The sequence below is a fragment of the Aegilops tauschii genome, chromosome 7, assembly GCF_002575655.3.
Source record: "Aegilops tauschii subsp. strangulata cultivar AL8/78 chromosome 7, Aet v6.0, whole genome shotgun sequence".
In the NCBI taxonomy this organism is placed as follows: domain Eukaryota; kingdom Viridiplantae; phylum Streptophyta; class Magnoliopsida; order Poales; family Poaceae; genus Aegilops; species Aegilops tauschii.
The window spans coordinates 42,784,615-42,797,771 of record NC_053041.3 but is presented as its reverse complement, the minus strand read 5'-3'; the positions used below and the strand labels follow the sequence as shown (position 1 = coordinate 42,797,771).

General features: G+C 41.6%; 1 long non-coding RNA gene across 3 annotated transcripts; it reads right to left on the bottom strand.

Moving 5' to 3' along the window:
* Positions 1-7,035: 7,035 nt before the first annotated feature.
* On the bottom strand, positions 7,036-12,241 carry LOC141027995 (uncharacterized). Of its 3 annotated transcripts, XR_012190082.1 has the most exons (5): positions 9,260-11,969; positions 9,056-9,127; positions 8,303-8,381; positions 7,480-7,626; positions 7,036-7,365 (listed from the first exon to the last, which is right to left on the bottom strand). It is a non-coding gene; the product is annotated as an uncharacterized lncRNA (long non-coding RNA). The 3 variants fall into 3 exon arrangements; XR_012190083.1 differs by lacking the exon at positions 8,303-8,381 and having other exon boundaries at positions 9,260-11,157; XR_012190084.1 differs by lacking the exons at positions 7,036-7,365; positions 7,480-7,626; positions 8,303-8,381 and adding an exon at positions 8,482-8,969 and having other exon boundaries at positions 9,260-12,241.
* Between the last annotated feature and the right edge of the window lie 916 nt (positions 12,242-13,157).

Here is a 13,157-nt window from a genome sequence, read left to right as displayed (position 1 = left end):
ATTCTTGTAGTAAAAGAACCCACCTAATCAGTCTAGGCTTAGCATCTTTCTTTTCCATAAGATATTTAATAGCACCATGATCGGTGTGAATAGTAACTTTAGAATCAATAATATAGGGTCTGAATTTATCACATGCAAACACAACTGCTAAAAATTTATTCTCAGTAGTATCATAATTTCTTTGAGCACTGTCTAGCGTCTTACTAGCATAATGAATAACATTCAATTTCTTATCAACTCTTTGACCTAGAACAACACCAACAGCATAATCACTAGCATCGCACATTATTTCAAAGGGTAAGTTCTAATTAGGTGATTGAACAATGGGTGCAAAAAAAGGCTTTCTTAAGCATTTCAAAGGCTTCTACGCAATCATCACCAAAAACACATGGAACATCTTTTTGTAAAAGATTGGTAAGAGGCCTAGAAATATTAGAGACATCTTTAATGAACCTCCTATAGAAACCAGCATATCCAAGGAAACTTCTTATACCTTTGATATCATTAGGACATGGCATTTTCTCAATTGCATCAACTTTAGCTTTGTCTACTTCAATAGCTCTTTCAGAAAGTTTATGCCCAAGGACTATACCTTCATTTGCCATAAAGTGGCACTTCTCCTAATTCAATATAAGATTAGTTTCTTCACATCAGCATGAAATATGGATCCGAATCTGCCCCTTATAGAATAACGCATAAACTAGGGTTTAACCTTCTATCACTCTTGCAACCCTATCATCTACTTATTACTCCACAATGCCTTCCCTTAGGCCCAAATATGGTGACGCGTCTTGTAGTCGACGATCACACGACACCGCTAAAGGAAACAACAACATACATATCATCAAAATATCGAACGAATACCAACTTCACATGATTACTTATAACAAGACTTCTCCCATGTCCTCGAGAACAAAAGTAACTACTCACAAATCATCTTCATGTTCAAGATCAAAGGTGTATTGAATATGCTTGAGGATCTGAACATATAATCTTCCACCAACTAGCATCAACTACGAGATGTAATCACACTACTAGCAACTCATAGTAGGTACCAATACGAGGTTTTGATACAAATATTGAATACAAGAGATGAATTAGGGTTTGAGATGAGATGGTGCTGGTAAATATGTTGATGAAGATTGGTCCACCCACGATGAGAGGATCGTTTGTGATGTCAATGGCTTTGATTTCCCCCTCCCAGAGGGAAGTTTCCCCGGCAGAATCGATCCGCCGGAGAGCACTCCTGCTCAGGTTCCGCCTCAGATGACGACGCTTCGTCCTGAAAGTCCTTTTATTTTTTTCTAGGGCAAAACCCTTCATATAGAGGAAGATGGGCACCGGAGGCCAGCTATGGGCCCCACAAGGCATCAGGGCGCGCCCTCGAGGGTGGCCGCACCCTGTTGCCTTATGAGCAATAGGTGCCCCCCCCCCCCTCTGGTATTTATTTGCTCTATTATTTTTCGTATATTCATAAAAAATCTCTGTGCAGTTTCAGGTCATTTGGAGCTCCATAGAATAGTTATCTCTGATGTAGCTTTTTTAGGTCCAGAATTCCAGATGCTGGTAATTTCCCACTCCATATAAATCTTGCAAACTAAGAGAGGATAATATTAGAATTGCATCATAAAGTGGAATAATGACCCAAAACATTATAAATAACAGTAGGAAAACATGATGCAAAATGGACGTATCGCCGGCACATCCGCGGGTGCCACTGGCAGCAAGGAAGAGTAGTGCATGGTAGGTCGCCGTTGCTCGTGTCCCAGGAAGGCCACCGCTCCTCCCTTCCCGTCGACGTCAAGCTTGGTGGTCTCGACATCGTTAGCCGATTAGTCGCTTGGCGGCGATGTGAAGGCGGACAACTTCACTTCCCGGGCCTCCAGAGGCAGAGGTTACAGAGGCGGAGCTGGAGAGCGCCGAGGCGGAAATGGAGACAGTGAAGCTTCACTTCTCGGGGATCATGGCCGGACACGGGGAACGGGTGCCGGCGACCATTTAGATTAGGTATTAGTTATACCTTCAGAGTCGGACTAGCACCGCTATGATGTAAATGTAATGAAATTTGTCATGTTTATATGAAATTCGGATGTGCTTATATGAAATCCGCCCATTTTGATGGAATTTCGTGCGGTTGCTTCGAGTTGTATTAAAAATGTACGCGGCTACGGTTGGAGGGTGGCCCGCCACATCCGTGTCTGCGGACTGGTCCCCTGTCCATGGACGAATGTGGGAGGAAATTTGCAGGTTGCCGTTGGAGATGTCCTAAGGAAGATTCCTTCCATGGGTTGATTACCTGCTCAATCTCTGTCTCGCTTTGGGACCTCATGCAGCAGGTATGGCCACTGTCCACAGAACGATAAACTAACGGGTCGGACTAGGTCTCAGTCGACTGAAACTTAATTAAGTCTAAGTCAAATAACATAACATGTAAGAAAATAAAAGGAAGAACTGAAAAGAAAATTTTGCACGAAGCTCAATGTAATATCTCATGAATATAGCACCGACTTTACTATTAAGTCTCAGTCGACTGAGATTTAGCAAGATTGTAACCTAATTGACACTGGTCCCGAAGTGGTTGTTTAGCCTGTTGACGGAACAAAGCAAGGAGGTTCGGGCCATGATCATCATGCTATTGTCGCGTATTTGGTCCTTGAGAAGTCACCAGGTGCACCAAAAGGCCGTTCCCTCTCCAGAGATTACGAAGGCATTATTGTGTAGCTACCTTTCTTCATTTGATCAAGTTCAGAAGCCTGGTATGGAAGATATCGTCAAAGGTAAAATGTCACTGGAGGAGGTCCGTGTCACCACGACGCCTGTTGCTAAACAACATGCACCCTGGCCTAGACCTCCTTTAGGCTGGGTTGCATTATCTATCTATGGACGGTTTGTTCATGCCGGATACTGGTCTAGCTGGCACAAGCATGGTTCTCAGAGATGCCGAGGGAGATCTTCTCGGCTAACAGTACTCCCTCCGTTTCTTTTTAGTTTGCATATAAGATTTGGTCAACGTCAAATTTTGCAAAGTTTGACCAACTTTATTGAAAAAAATATCAACATCTACAATACTAAAGCTATATGGTATGAAAATTAATTTCATGATGCATCTAACAATATTGATTTCATATTGTGAATCTTGATATTTTTTTCTATGAACTTAGTCAAAGTTGACAAAGTTTGACTTTGACCAAATCTTATATGTAGACTAAAAAGAAACGGAGGGAATACTTATTTACTGTAAAGATGCCCTTGAAGCTGAAATTAGTGCTACACTAGAAGACATGTCTATGAGCACACACAGGGGCGAAGCCAGAAATTTTGTAAAACTTGGGCAAGTTTAAGCTTAACGGTATAATATAAAATTAAAATCTAGTGGTTGAACCAAGGTTTTTTTTTCTTGATACTGGCTTTTCCAGGTAGGGGCCAAAAGAATTGGTTTTTGAAAAATCTCAAAAACTTTCGGCTTTTTTGGCCTAAAAGCATTTATACACTTTCGGCTTTTTTGGCCTACAAGCATTTATGCAAATTTTGAATTCAAATTCATTTATTAGCAAAATATATAGTGTTTTTACCCTTTATGTACGCAAATATCTTTGTGTTCTAGCAGTCAACACATATCAATCCACTCCCTAAATGAGCGGGTTTGAGTCCTCTCTAACCCACCACGGCATAAAAAAAAATTAAACACTAAAATCAAGCTGACAAGACTGGTAGTCGATCTCGCGACGCTGAAAGCACTTCCACACGGCTAGGGGCTATGTTTTGTGCTAAAATATGAATATGGGTTCTATGCTAACTACCTAAACATGTAGCAAAAAATTCAGGGTCCGACGAAATATCCGTTAACTGGTCGGTTTCCAAAATATTGACCAGCAAAAAACCTTGATTCATATAGACAACATAGAAAATAGCACAAAAATCGTGAGCCACAAATCTATCAACATTAATAATTAAGTGAATTTTGAACATAGTAGTCATACAAATGTAATTTTAAAGTGAAATATCCTCAATGACCAACTCCCCACGCTCTAATCTCAAAATTTAATAAACCTAAAAATAAGTCTATCAATCTCACCTAGTAACAAGGGGGCAAGCAGCCGCCGGCTGATGATGCAAGCCGTTCCGTCACCGATCAACCCAGGCTGATGATGCAAGTCGATCTCGCTCCGACTCAGCCCACTGCTGGCACTGCGCCCAGCCCAGGCCAGCCTCCACTCGCCGCCGTTCCGTCTCCGATCAACCCAGGGTGTCGCCGTCTGGAACAGCCTAACAAGCGGGGTCACGGGGAGGTGGAGCCAACGCTCAATCGTTTTTTTTTTTTTTTTGAGAAAAAATATCGTGGTCCTCGCCTCGAGTAAAACAACCCAATACAGTGCTTGCTAGGCCTAGGCTAGTAGCGCGGTACTCCAGGTCAGCTAACCCATTCATTTACTGACGAAAGGAAGCCCATTAGCTGATTAATGAAGCACAACTAGCCCAGCTGCCCGGGTAACCCCAGATGCGTTGACAATTTTCCCTGATGTATCGGGGGCCATCATAGGGCGCGCGTGACTCGCAAGCCCGGGCAAGTGCCCATGGTCGCCGGGCGGTGGCTCCGCCAAACTACTAGATGACCTGTTGCGCCGATGACGCAAAGGGCGAGAGCGAACCAAGCTTTCAAACCCTGAGATATAGAATACTTAGATGCCATTCATTAAATCTTTGTAGCATAGGGAAATAGATACAGGTATGATGTTCCTACATAGTATTATATATTACATTGAAGGTTGGTTCATAGGGACAAAATCCTCACCACAGCTTGAGTCTGAGTCTGGATCATATGGGTATATACCTTCCTTCTTCAGTGAGAGACATGCCGTGCTTGAAATGCTCTGAAGTTCAACCACGGCACCATGAATCTTTAGAAGAGCCTGTCTGAGATTACAGATAGCCATTGAAGCAGTAGGTAGCTCCAGCAAGAACATGGATTTTTTAAGATGCAACACGCGCTTCATCCACATTGTCGCACCTTGCGCAAAGGGCGGGAGGAAACCAAGCATTCGAACCAAGCAAATTAGAATATTAACAGACCAATCATAAATTTTTTAAGCATAGGAAAATGATACTTAGATATGATGTTACATAGTGTTATATATTACAATGCATGGTAGGTTTATTAATAATGAACATATGTTCGTAGGAAATACATAATAAGCTGCTGCATGTTATATTGAGAGACTACTGGCATTGCCACGCAACATAGAACGTAGCTGATGGTTTAATCTATATACATGCGATTGCCGCAACTAACATACATAGCTGGGGATAGCTTAAGTTCAAAGTCCATCAACAGGATAGAAGCTCTGGAAAGACTGGCAGATGAACTATATATGGCAGTGATCTTCTCTAGACAAAGGTAATCACTTGATATTCAAAGAAGGCTGCTGTAGCTGGTAGTATCGGCATCTTCTGAAGGCACATAGGCTGTGGAAGTAGATCCTCTCCTAAGTGGATATACCGATGTGTTTTGGATTACCTGCATAGAGTTTTCACTCAACTGGCCAAGATGAGCAATTGCATTATGAATATCTATAGCCGCTTTGTGGAGCTCGCAACCACTTATGGAATTGGCTGAGCATACACTTCCTTTAGCTGGGCGGTGAATCTCAGAAGAAGTGCTTTTAACCTGATATAAGTAGTCTGCAAAGTCTTTGCTAAGTTCTCTAATCTTCAGAGCCTGTTCTTTGATTTCTTTTTCTTTGTCCTAACAAACCAATCAGATGCAGTTCTCTTTCCTTTGTTTGTTGCAACTCGTTGTAACTATAGTCTTTCAATACCTTGGCACGCATGGTCTCCATATATTTCATTACTCGAGCAGCTGCAACGTCCATTGCATCTTCTATAGAATTGTATGAATAGCCAGACAATGTCATTGCTTCATCGTCACGTCGCTGATGTTGTGTGCTCGGACGAAACTTGATTGCACTGCAATTCTTTCCCCAACTTTGCAGCAGAAGAACTGACATTGACATCTACAACTTACTACAAAACAAAGGCACATAACCTCTAAACCAATCTCCTAGTTCTGAAGCTTAAAATGAAGTACACCATGACAGAGTATATAAGAGAACATGCATTGACTACAAATTTTCAAGTCCTGATACAAATTTGCATCTGTAAATAATATCTGCAATGTTTTTCATAAAAAATACTGTATAACGATAAAGGTGGCCATGTCAAAATAAAAAGAGACGTGATCTTTATCCCATATGATTTCAAAGTTTAGAACATTATAGGCATGCTAAAGGAATAACTAATATGCCTTTATATCCTAGAACAAAGTGAGTAATTATAACGATAACAAAACCTGCAATAGGCAAAATAACTATGCACTTGATTCGAGGAATAACTAAATAGAGAGGAAGAGCCAAGGGAAAGGCTATTGGCAACATATCAAACACTGCACTACAATGATCAACGTACAGAGAGAGCTAAAGTGGTTTCTCGTGGTTAATAGGCAAGTTTCAATGGCCATGAAATGGTATGGAATTCCTGCTAGGAAATAAATACAGAACAGTCTCTTAAAAACATATATATTAGTACAATCTAGATTGACCACAGATTTTATTTTGATATATTTCCTAAAACTAAAACATCTACCATTTCTTGTAAATTACCTTCAATTGTAACAGAACATGCATGGGCACCAATTAGTGAGCAGTTAAAAGTTAATTGATTGAAAGAAAAAACCTGAAGCATTATAATGCTAGCTTCAATTATTTAAAATTTATATCATTCTAAAACCTACTCACCAAGAGATTACATACACTGTATCTATGATATACAATGCGCACCAGAACTTATAACAAAGTTCAGCTAGTGCAACCACCAATAAGTTATGCGATGATCCAGCTTGTGAGAAAAACAAATTTGACTGTATGTTATGAAGATCACTCCAGAAACTTATATGTTTAATGAAGTGAGAAAAATAAAACAGAACATGTATGGGCACCAATTAGTGAGCAGTTAAAAGTTAATTGATTGAAAGAAAAAACCTGAAGCACTATAATGCTAGCTCAATTATTTAAAATTTATATCATTCTAAAACCTACTCACCAAGAAGATTACATACACTTTATCTATGATATACAATGCGCACCAGAACTTATAACAAAGCTCAGCTAGTGCAACCACCAATAAGTTATGCGACGATCCAGCTTGTGAGAAAAACAAATTTGACTGTGTATGTTATGAAGATCACTCTTTCATACCAAAGTAGTCTTGGGAGGCCAATGAACCAAAGAGAGGGAGCATAGACTGGAAGAAGCACATTCAGATTCAAGCTGTGAGCGATCAATAGCACTGGCAAGGTGATGAGGGAGTCTACTGAACATCATCTCGATCCACACCATGACATGCCAATAAAACCATTCATAAATTTTGAGTACCATCATGCAGATTTTCTGGAAAGTAAAATACAAGAGACCGAAAAAATCTCACCAATTACTCCACCTATAAAGTGAGATGACAAATTCGATCAGGATTAGTGTGCTCCAGCTTCCAGCCATGTCTTGGTTAAAGATTCAATAACACCAAAGATATATTCCACCTGTAGCAAGTGAACCAATAACACTTGGACTAATTCCCCTGTTATAAACATGCAAACAGGCGAACGGTACAAAAAGGTCAGGAATGCTATGTTTATCAAGAGTACTACTATTAATGTTGCGAACAAGTTCAGTCATTTGGCCACTGTCAACCTCGGGCTCCGGTATCACATGGCTGAAGCAAGCTGGCAGCTCAAATATGATTAAACTGTCTCTTTGAACCATAAAATCATTCTCCTCAAATTTATATGCAGCACAAAAACAAATACACAAACCTTCATAATGACAAGATAAAATCAGAAAAGTGTGAGTCTGAACCGTATCATCATTTGCCTCAAATTTATATGTAGCAACGCAGCTGAGAACAAAATACACAAACCTTCATATGTACAAAAAATACACAAACTTTCATAATGACAAGATACTACTAATGGATAGAATCACTATTCAATGGCCACTGCAGCAACCATATACAAAAAGAAAACGCAACGCCGGCAAAACCCGTGGTAAATTAGGACCAATGCTTCAGCAAGCAATTATTAAGCATGCATGGCAATAAAACACATGTCCTTCAAGGATGACTATAATGTATTAACACAATACCAATTCAGTTTCGGTACAAGAATCAACGAACAAGCCTATGCCTACTTAATTCTGTCACAATATGTAACCAGAAGTATTGATTTAGTGGACAGAAAAATATACAACACACTCACCCTTCTGATAAAAGAAACTGTCCTCTAGGAGGGGCTCTGCTTTGGAAGCAACATTGATGTACTGAAGAAGTGTAATGATCTTTAGCAGAAAAGGTACATGATAAAAAAATTATGAGCTCGATTTCAGTGCATATAGAATACTTTAAAAAACTATGAGCACGATTTCAGTGTATATAGAATACTTTAAATAGTTGAGTTATATATACGATGAGAATCAATCAACGCAATCTCTCTAGGGGTGCTATAGCTGCTGCTCTACCTGTATTTCAGAACACAGAGCTTATATTTTTTTGTCAATGCCTATCGATCCACAACTTTTGACAAGCTTAAGGATCGTGCCCAAGGCAACGTTCAAATGCAAGCGGGCAGAAGACTGACAACTAACACTTGTATAAGCCCAAATGTCACCATCACATTATCTGTGACTTTTCATACTGCTAAAATCCTAAAACTGTATGAACTATGAAGAGGATATATATTTAATTAACAGTGAAGGGCAGTAAAAGACCGCAGTACTGCACTGAGCGCAGCCTCCCTTGCCCGAGCCCCAGCATCCTCTCTGTTTTGTTTTTCTTTGATATATTGTAGAACCTTCTACATATATGACAAATATCCAGTATGCACATAAAATAAGCGGTTCATCTGGGTGAACAAATATTTAAGAACCCTGTGAAATAATGCCATTAAGCAAACAAAAAAATCAGTATCTACAAATATAGACAAGGCGTCCGACAATCCAAACAAAAGGTTTACCTGATCGAGCAGAATTTCATTGACAAATTCCAAAAACAAAAATTGTCAGCACTGTGTCGTTGCAACAAAATCCTGCGAGATAGAAATAAAATTGGAACCACTATAAGAACAAATTAGCTCATGAACACATCATCAGACACGATAGGGAAAATACTGCCAATATAAAGTACAGAGAAAAGAGAAGAGGCAAAGAGAGAGGAGCACCTTGGCAAGATTTTGGAGGAAGACGTCTTCGCGCTCCTTTAGTCGACGCCCTCATCCAGTGTTGTCCCAAGGCTCTCTTACTCTTGTTAAGTGTACTGGTCTCTGGTCGTCGAGGTCGGTGCGCTTGACCTGGCGCTGCATGCTACTGCCTTCGCGTCCCAAGGCTCTCTTACTCTTGTTGTCCTCTCCCTCGAATACAATGAACAATAGGTACATACACCATAGAGAAAATGTTAACAACTGAATATATGACATATCCTTCATCAATTATTAAATAAAAAATTGAAAATGAAGGTCATCTCATCAGCTCATAGCCTTCTCATCAATTTTTGCTTTTCACAAAGGCTTTTCAGTGTCACAATTAACCAAATAAAGAAGCAACCAGCAACACAAGCAACCAGCAGCAGCTAGCAGCACCAGAACCAGGACACACTAGCAGCACAAGTAGTAGCTGTAGCTCACAAAGCAACTGCACAAACACACAGTACAGCACAAGCACAAAATCAAAGGGAGACAGAGAGGAAGCAGGAGCTCATCTGCCTGACAGAGATGAGAACGAGCCGAGGAGGAGGGGCGTGAATGACAGGTGTGTGGACGGGCTTCTCGGGTGGATGGACAGTGGCGCGAGAGCAAGACGGAGCCGGCTTTCTTGGCGACCCGCCCTACCACTGCCGAGGACGACGGCGACGGTGCTGTGGACAATCATGCTGGCGCTTGTAGCCTCGTCTGTCCCTCCCGCTCCAGATCGAGAACCTAGGAGACAAGGAGTGGTGACACTGAGAGGGATGTGAGCCACAGGGAAAGCGGGAGGTGGAGATGAGCGGTGGGAGAGGCCGTGGCGGCGGCGAGGGAGAAGGTGCGCAGGAAGAGGCAACTTGTCATCACCTTGCATCGGTCGAGCCACCGCCGGGAGGCCCGGATCTCCTCTTCCTCCTCCAAATCCCGCATCTCTCCTCTTCCTTCAGATCCGGGGCTGGCTTGCGCGGGGGAGGAGAGAGAAGGGGCTGGCGGTGCGGGAGAGGAGACGAGGGAGAGGGAGGAGAGGAGGCAGACGAGGCGCGGGGTGGCTCGAGGCGGGGGAGCGGAGGCTCCATGGCGATGTCTGGCTCGAGGCGGGGGAGCGGAGGCTCCATGGCGATGTCTGGCTCGAGGCGGGGGAGCGGCGGACGCTATGCCGGCAGCGGCGAGCATGGAGAAGGGAAGAACGGGGCGCGGCGGCGGCAGGAGAGAAGGCGGGGGTTGCGGGGGAGACGGGTTAGGTCTCTCGCTACAGCTGCTCGCTCGCTTTTTCTTTTTCTCTTGCTCACTTCTCTACTCGCGCGGAACGCAACGCTCGCTTCGCCGGCACTATTCATAGCCTACGTGGACACAGCGGTTGTGCCTAGCACCCCGCTCATCCTTTATATGTTCGATGATCCAACCAAGCCCACTATCATCGTTATCTAATTCAAAGCAAGTTTCCATTGGATTACTATAGATCCAAAACTTAGAAGTATCCACCGCTGTGCACAATCACACAAGTAAATCCAAATTGTTCCAAGGTTACTAAAAATCTATTTATTCACCAATATAAAATCACTTCATAAGTGATACCCTCCAAATACTGTATCTAAAGAAGCACAAACACATAATAAAAGCAAGGTCAGCTTCAACAAGGCTCATACCACTGAAATTGTCATCTATTCTAATTAATCCAAATCATCCTCCCATGATGGTCTTGTACTCGTAACATTCTTGGGTAGAGATAGCAAAATCATCAAAGTCAACCAACTACAATCCATTTGTATCATCTTCATGCTCATGTCCATATGGGGCACATACAAGCTACTAAGCTTAGGTTAAAATATCACAAATCCAAGTGCTCAAGTTATCTCCAACCTATAACCAACTTAATATCCAAGATGATCCAATAGTCCGCTAATCATACACTATACCTATATAAATCCAATATATCTCAGGTTGATCATGCTACACCCTAAAGTTCTCCGGTTTCAAGCTCATGCGAAAATATCAGAAATCCAAGTGTCCAATCTCAAGTTTAACTCCGACCTAGAATCCAAGCAGATATATCACTGAACCTAACACAAACAACATTTCTATTACTCCAATATCTTTGTTTTCTTTCCACTATTTCAATCCAAGATGATGTAATAGTCCATCAATTTTCACAATTCATATTATACTCATATAAATCCAATATATTTCCAATCTCTAAAGGTGTGCATCTCTAACTATGATCCAACCTCTAAAGGTCTCAAGTTCCAATCTCTAAAGGTGTGCATCTAGTACAAATCATAACTATGATCCAACCAAGTTCACTATCATGGTTATTCAAGTCCAATATAAAGCAAGCTTCCACTAGATGACTATAGATCCAAAAATTAGAACTTATTTATCTACGAGATTTTTTTCAAGATCACAATCACCTAACTAAAAACTATTCCAAGGTTATTAAAGATCTATTTATCCACCAATATAATATCACTTCATAAGTACTACCCTCCTCCTACTACTGCATCTAAAGGAGCGCAAACAAATAATAAAGGCAAGATCAGCTACTCCAACAAGGCTCATACCACTGAAATTCTATTCTAATTAATCCAAATCATCCTCCAATGATCTTGTACTCATAACATTTTTGGGGAGGGCTAGCAAAACCATCAAAGTCTACCAACTACGATCTGTTTGCATCATCTCCATGCTCATATCCATATGGGGCACATACAAGGTACTAAGCTTAGGTCAAAATATCACAAATCCAAGTGCTCAAGTTATCTCCAACCTACAATCCAACTAGTAATATCCAAGACCATCCAATAGTCCACCAATACCGCATGCATGTCAATCATATTACACATATAAATCTAATACATCTCAGGTTGATCATGCTACACCCTAAAGTTCGCAAGTTTCAATCTCTAAAGGTGTGAATCTAGTAGTAATATAACTATGATCCAACCATCTTCCCGCCTTACCCAATCGCCATCCCCTCGACGCTTGGCTCCAAGTACAGTCCACTCCCAACAATGTTTTCATCCCTTCCGCCATACCTCATGTGCAATCCGCTCCCTGCCAATCCGACCGGCATCCTTTGCCTAGCTTCGGGTTACTATGTGCGATGCCTCAATCCCACATCTCGTGTTTCCCTACTGGGCGCCGCCATAGCCACACAGGCAGTCGGCACCGCAATGGCTAACCCACGAGACACAGCCCGAGAGCACGACGTTACCTACCGCCAAGACCAAGGACGCACGGCAGGAGAACGTGTGATGCCAGATCAAGTCATTGGCACGGAACTCGCAAACAAGGGAAGGACACCAAGCCGAATTGGCGGGAATGAACAATGCACATGAGGTGTGGGAGACGGTGACAACCCTATCAGCCGCACCGGCTTTACGCCAAGCCGTGCGGCAATGTCAATCTTCAGGAGATCGAGCAAAGCTTCTCATGTGCTTTCTCATCGCTCCTCTGCAACTACCTCAGCCTCCACTGGATTACTATAGATCCAAGTATTAGAAGTTATTTATCCACCAGATTTAGTGCCCAATCTCAAGTTTAACTCCGACCTAGAATCCAAGCAGATACATCATTGAACCTAACACAAACAACATTTCTGTTACTCCAATATCTTTGTTTTCTTCCATCAATTTTCACAATCATATTGATCATATTATATTCATATAAATCCAATATATATCCGATTGATCATATTCATATTACACCCTAAAGTTCTCTAGTTTCAATCTCTAAAGGTGTGCATCTAGTACAAATCATAACTATGATCCAACCAAGCCCACTATCATGGTTATCTAAGTCCAATATAAAGCAAGCTTCCACTGGATGACTATATATTCAAAAATTAGAAGTTATTTATCCACCAGATTTTTTTCAAGATCAC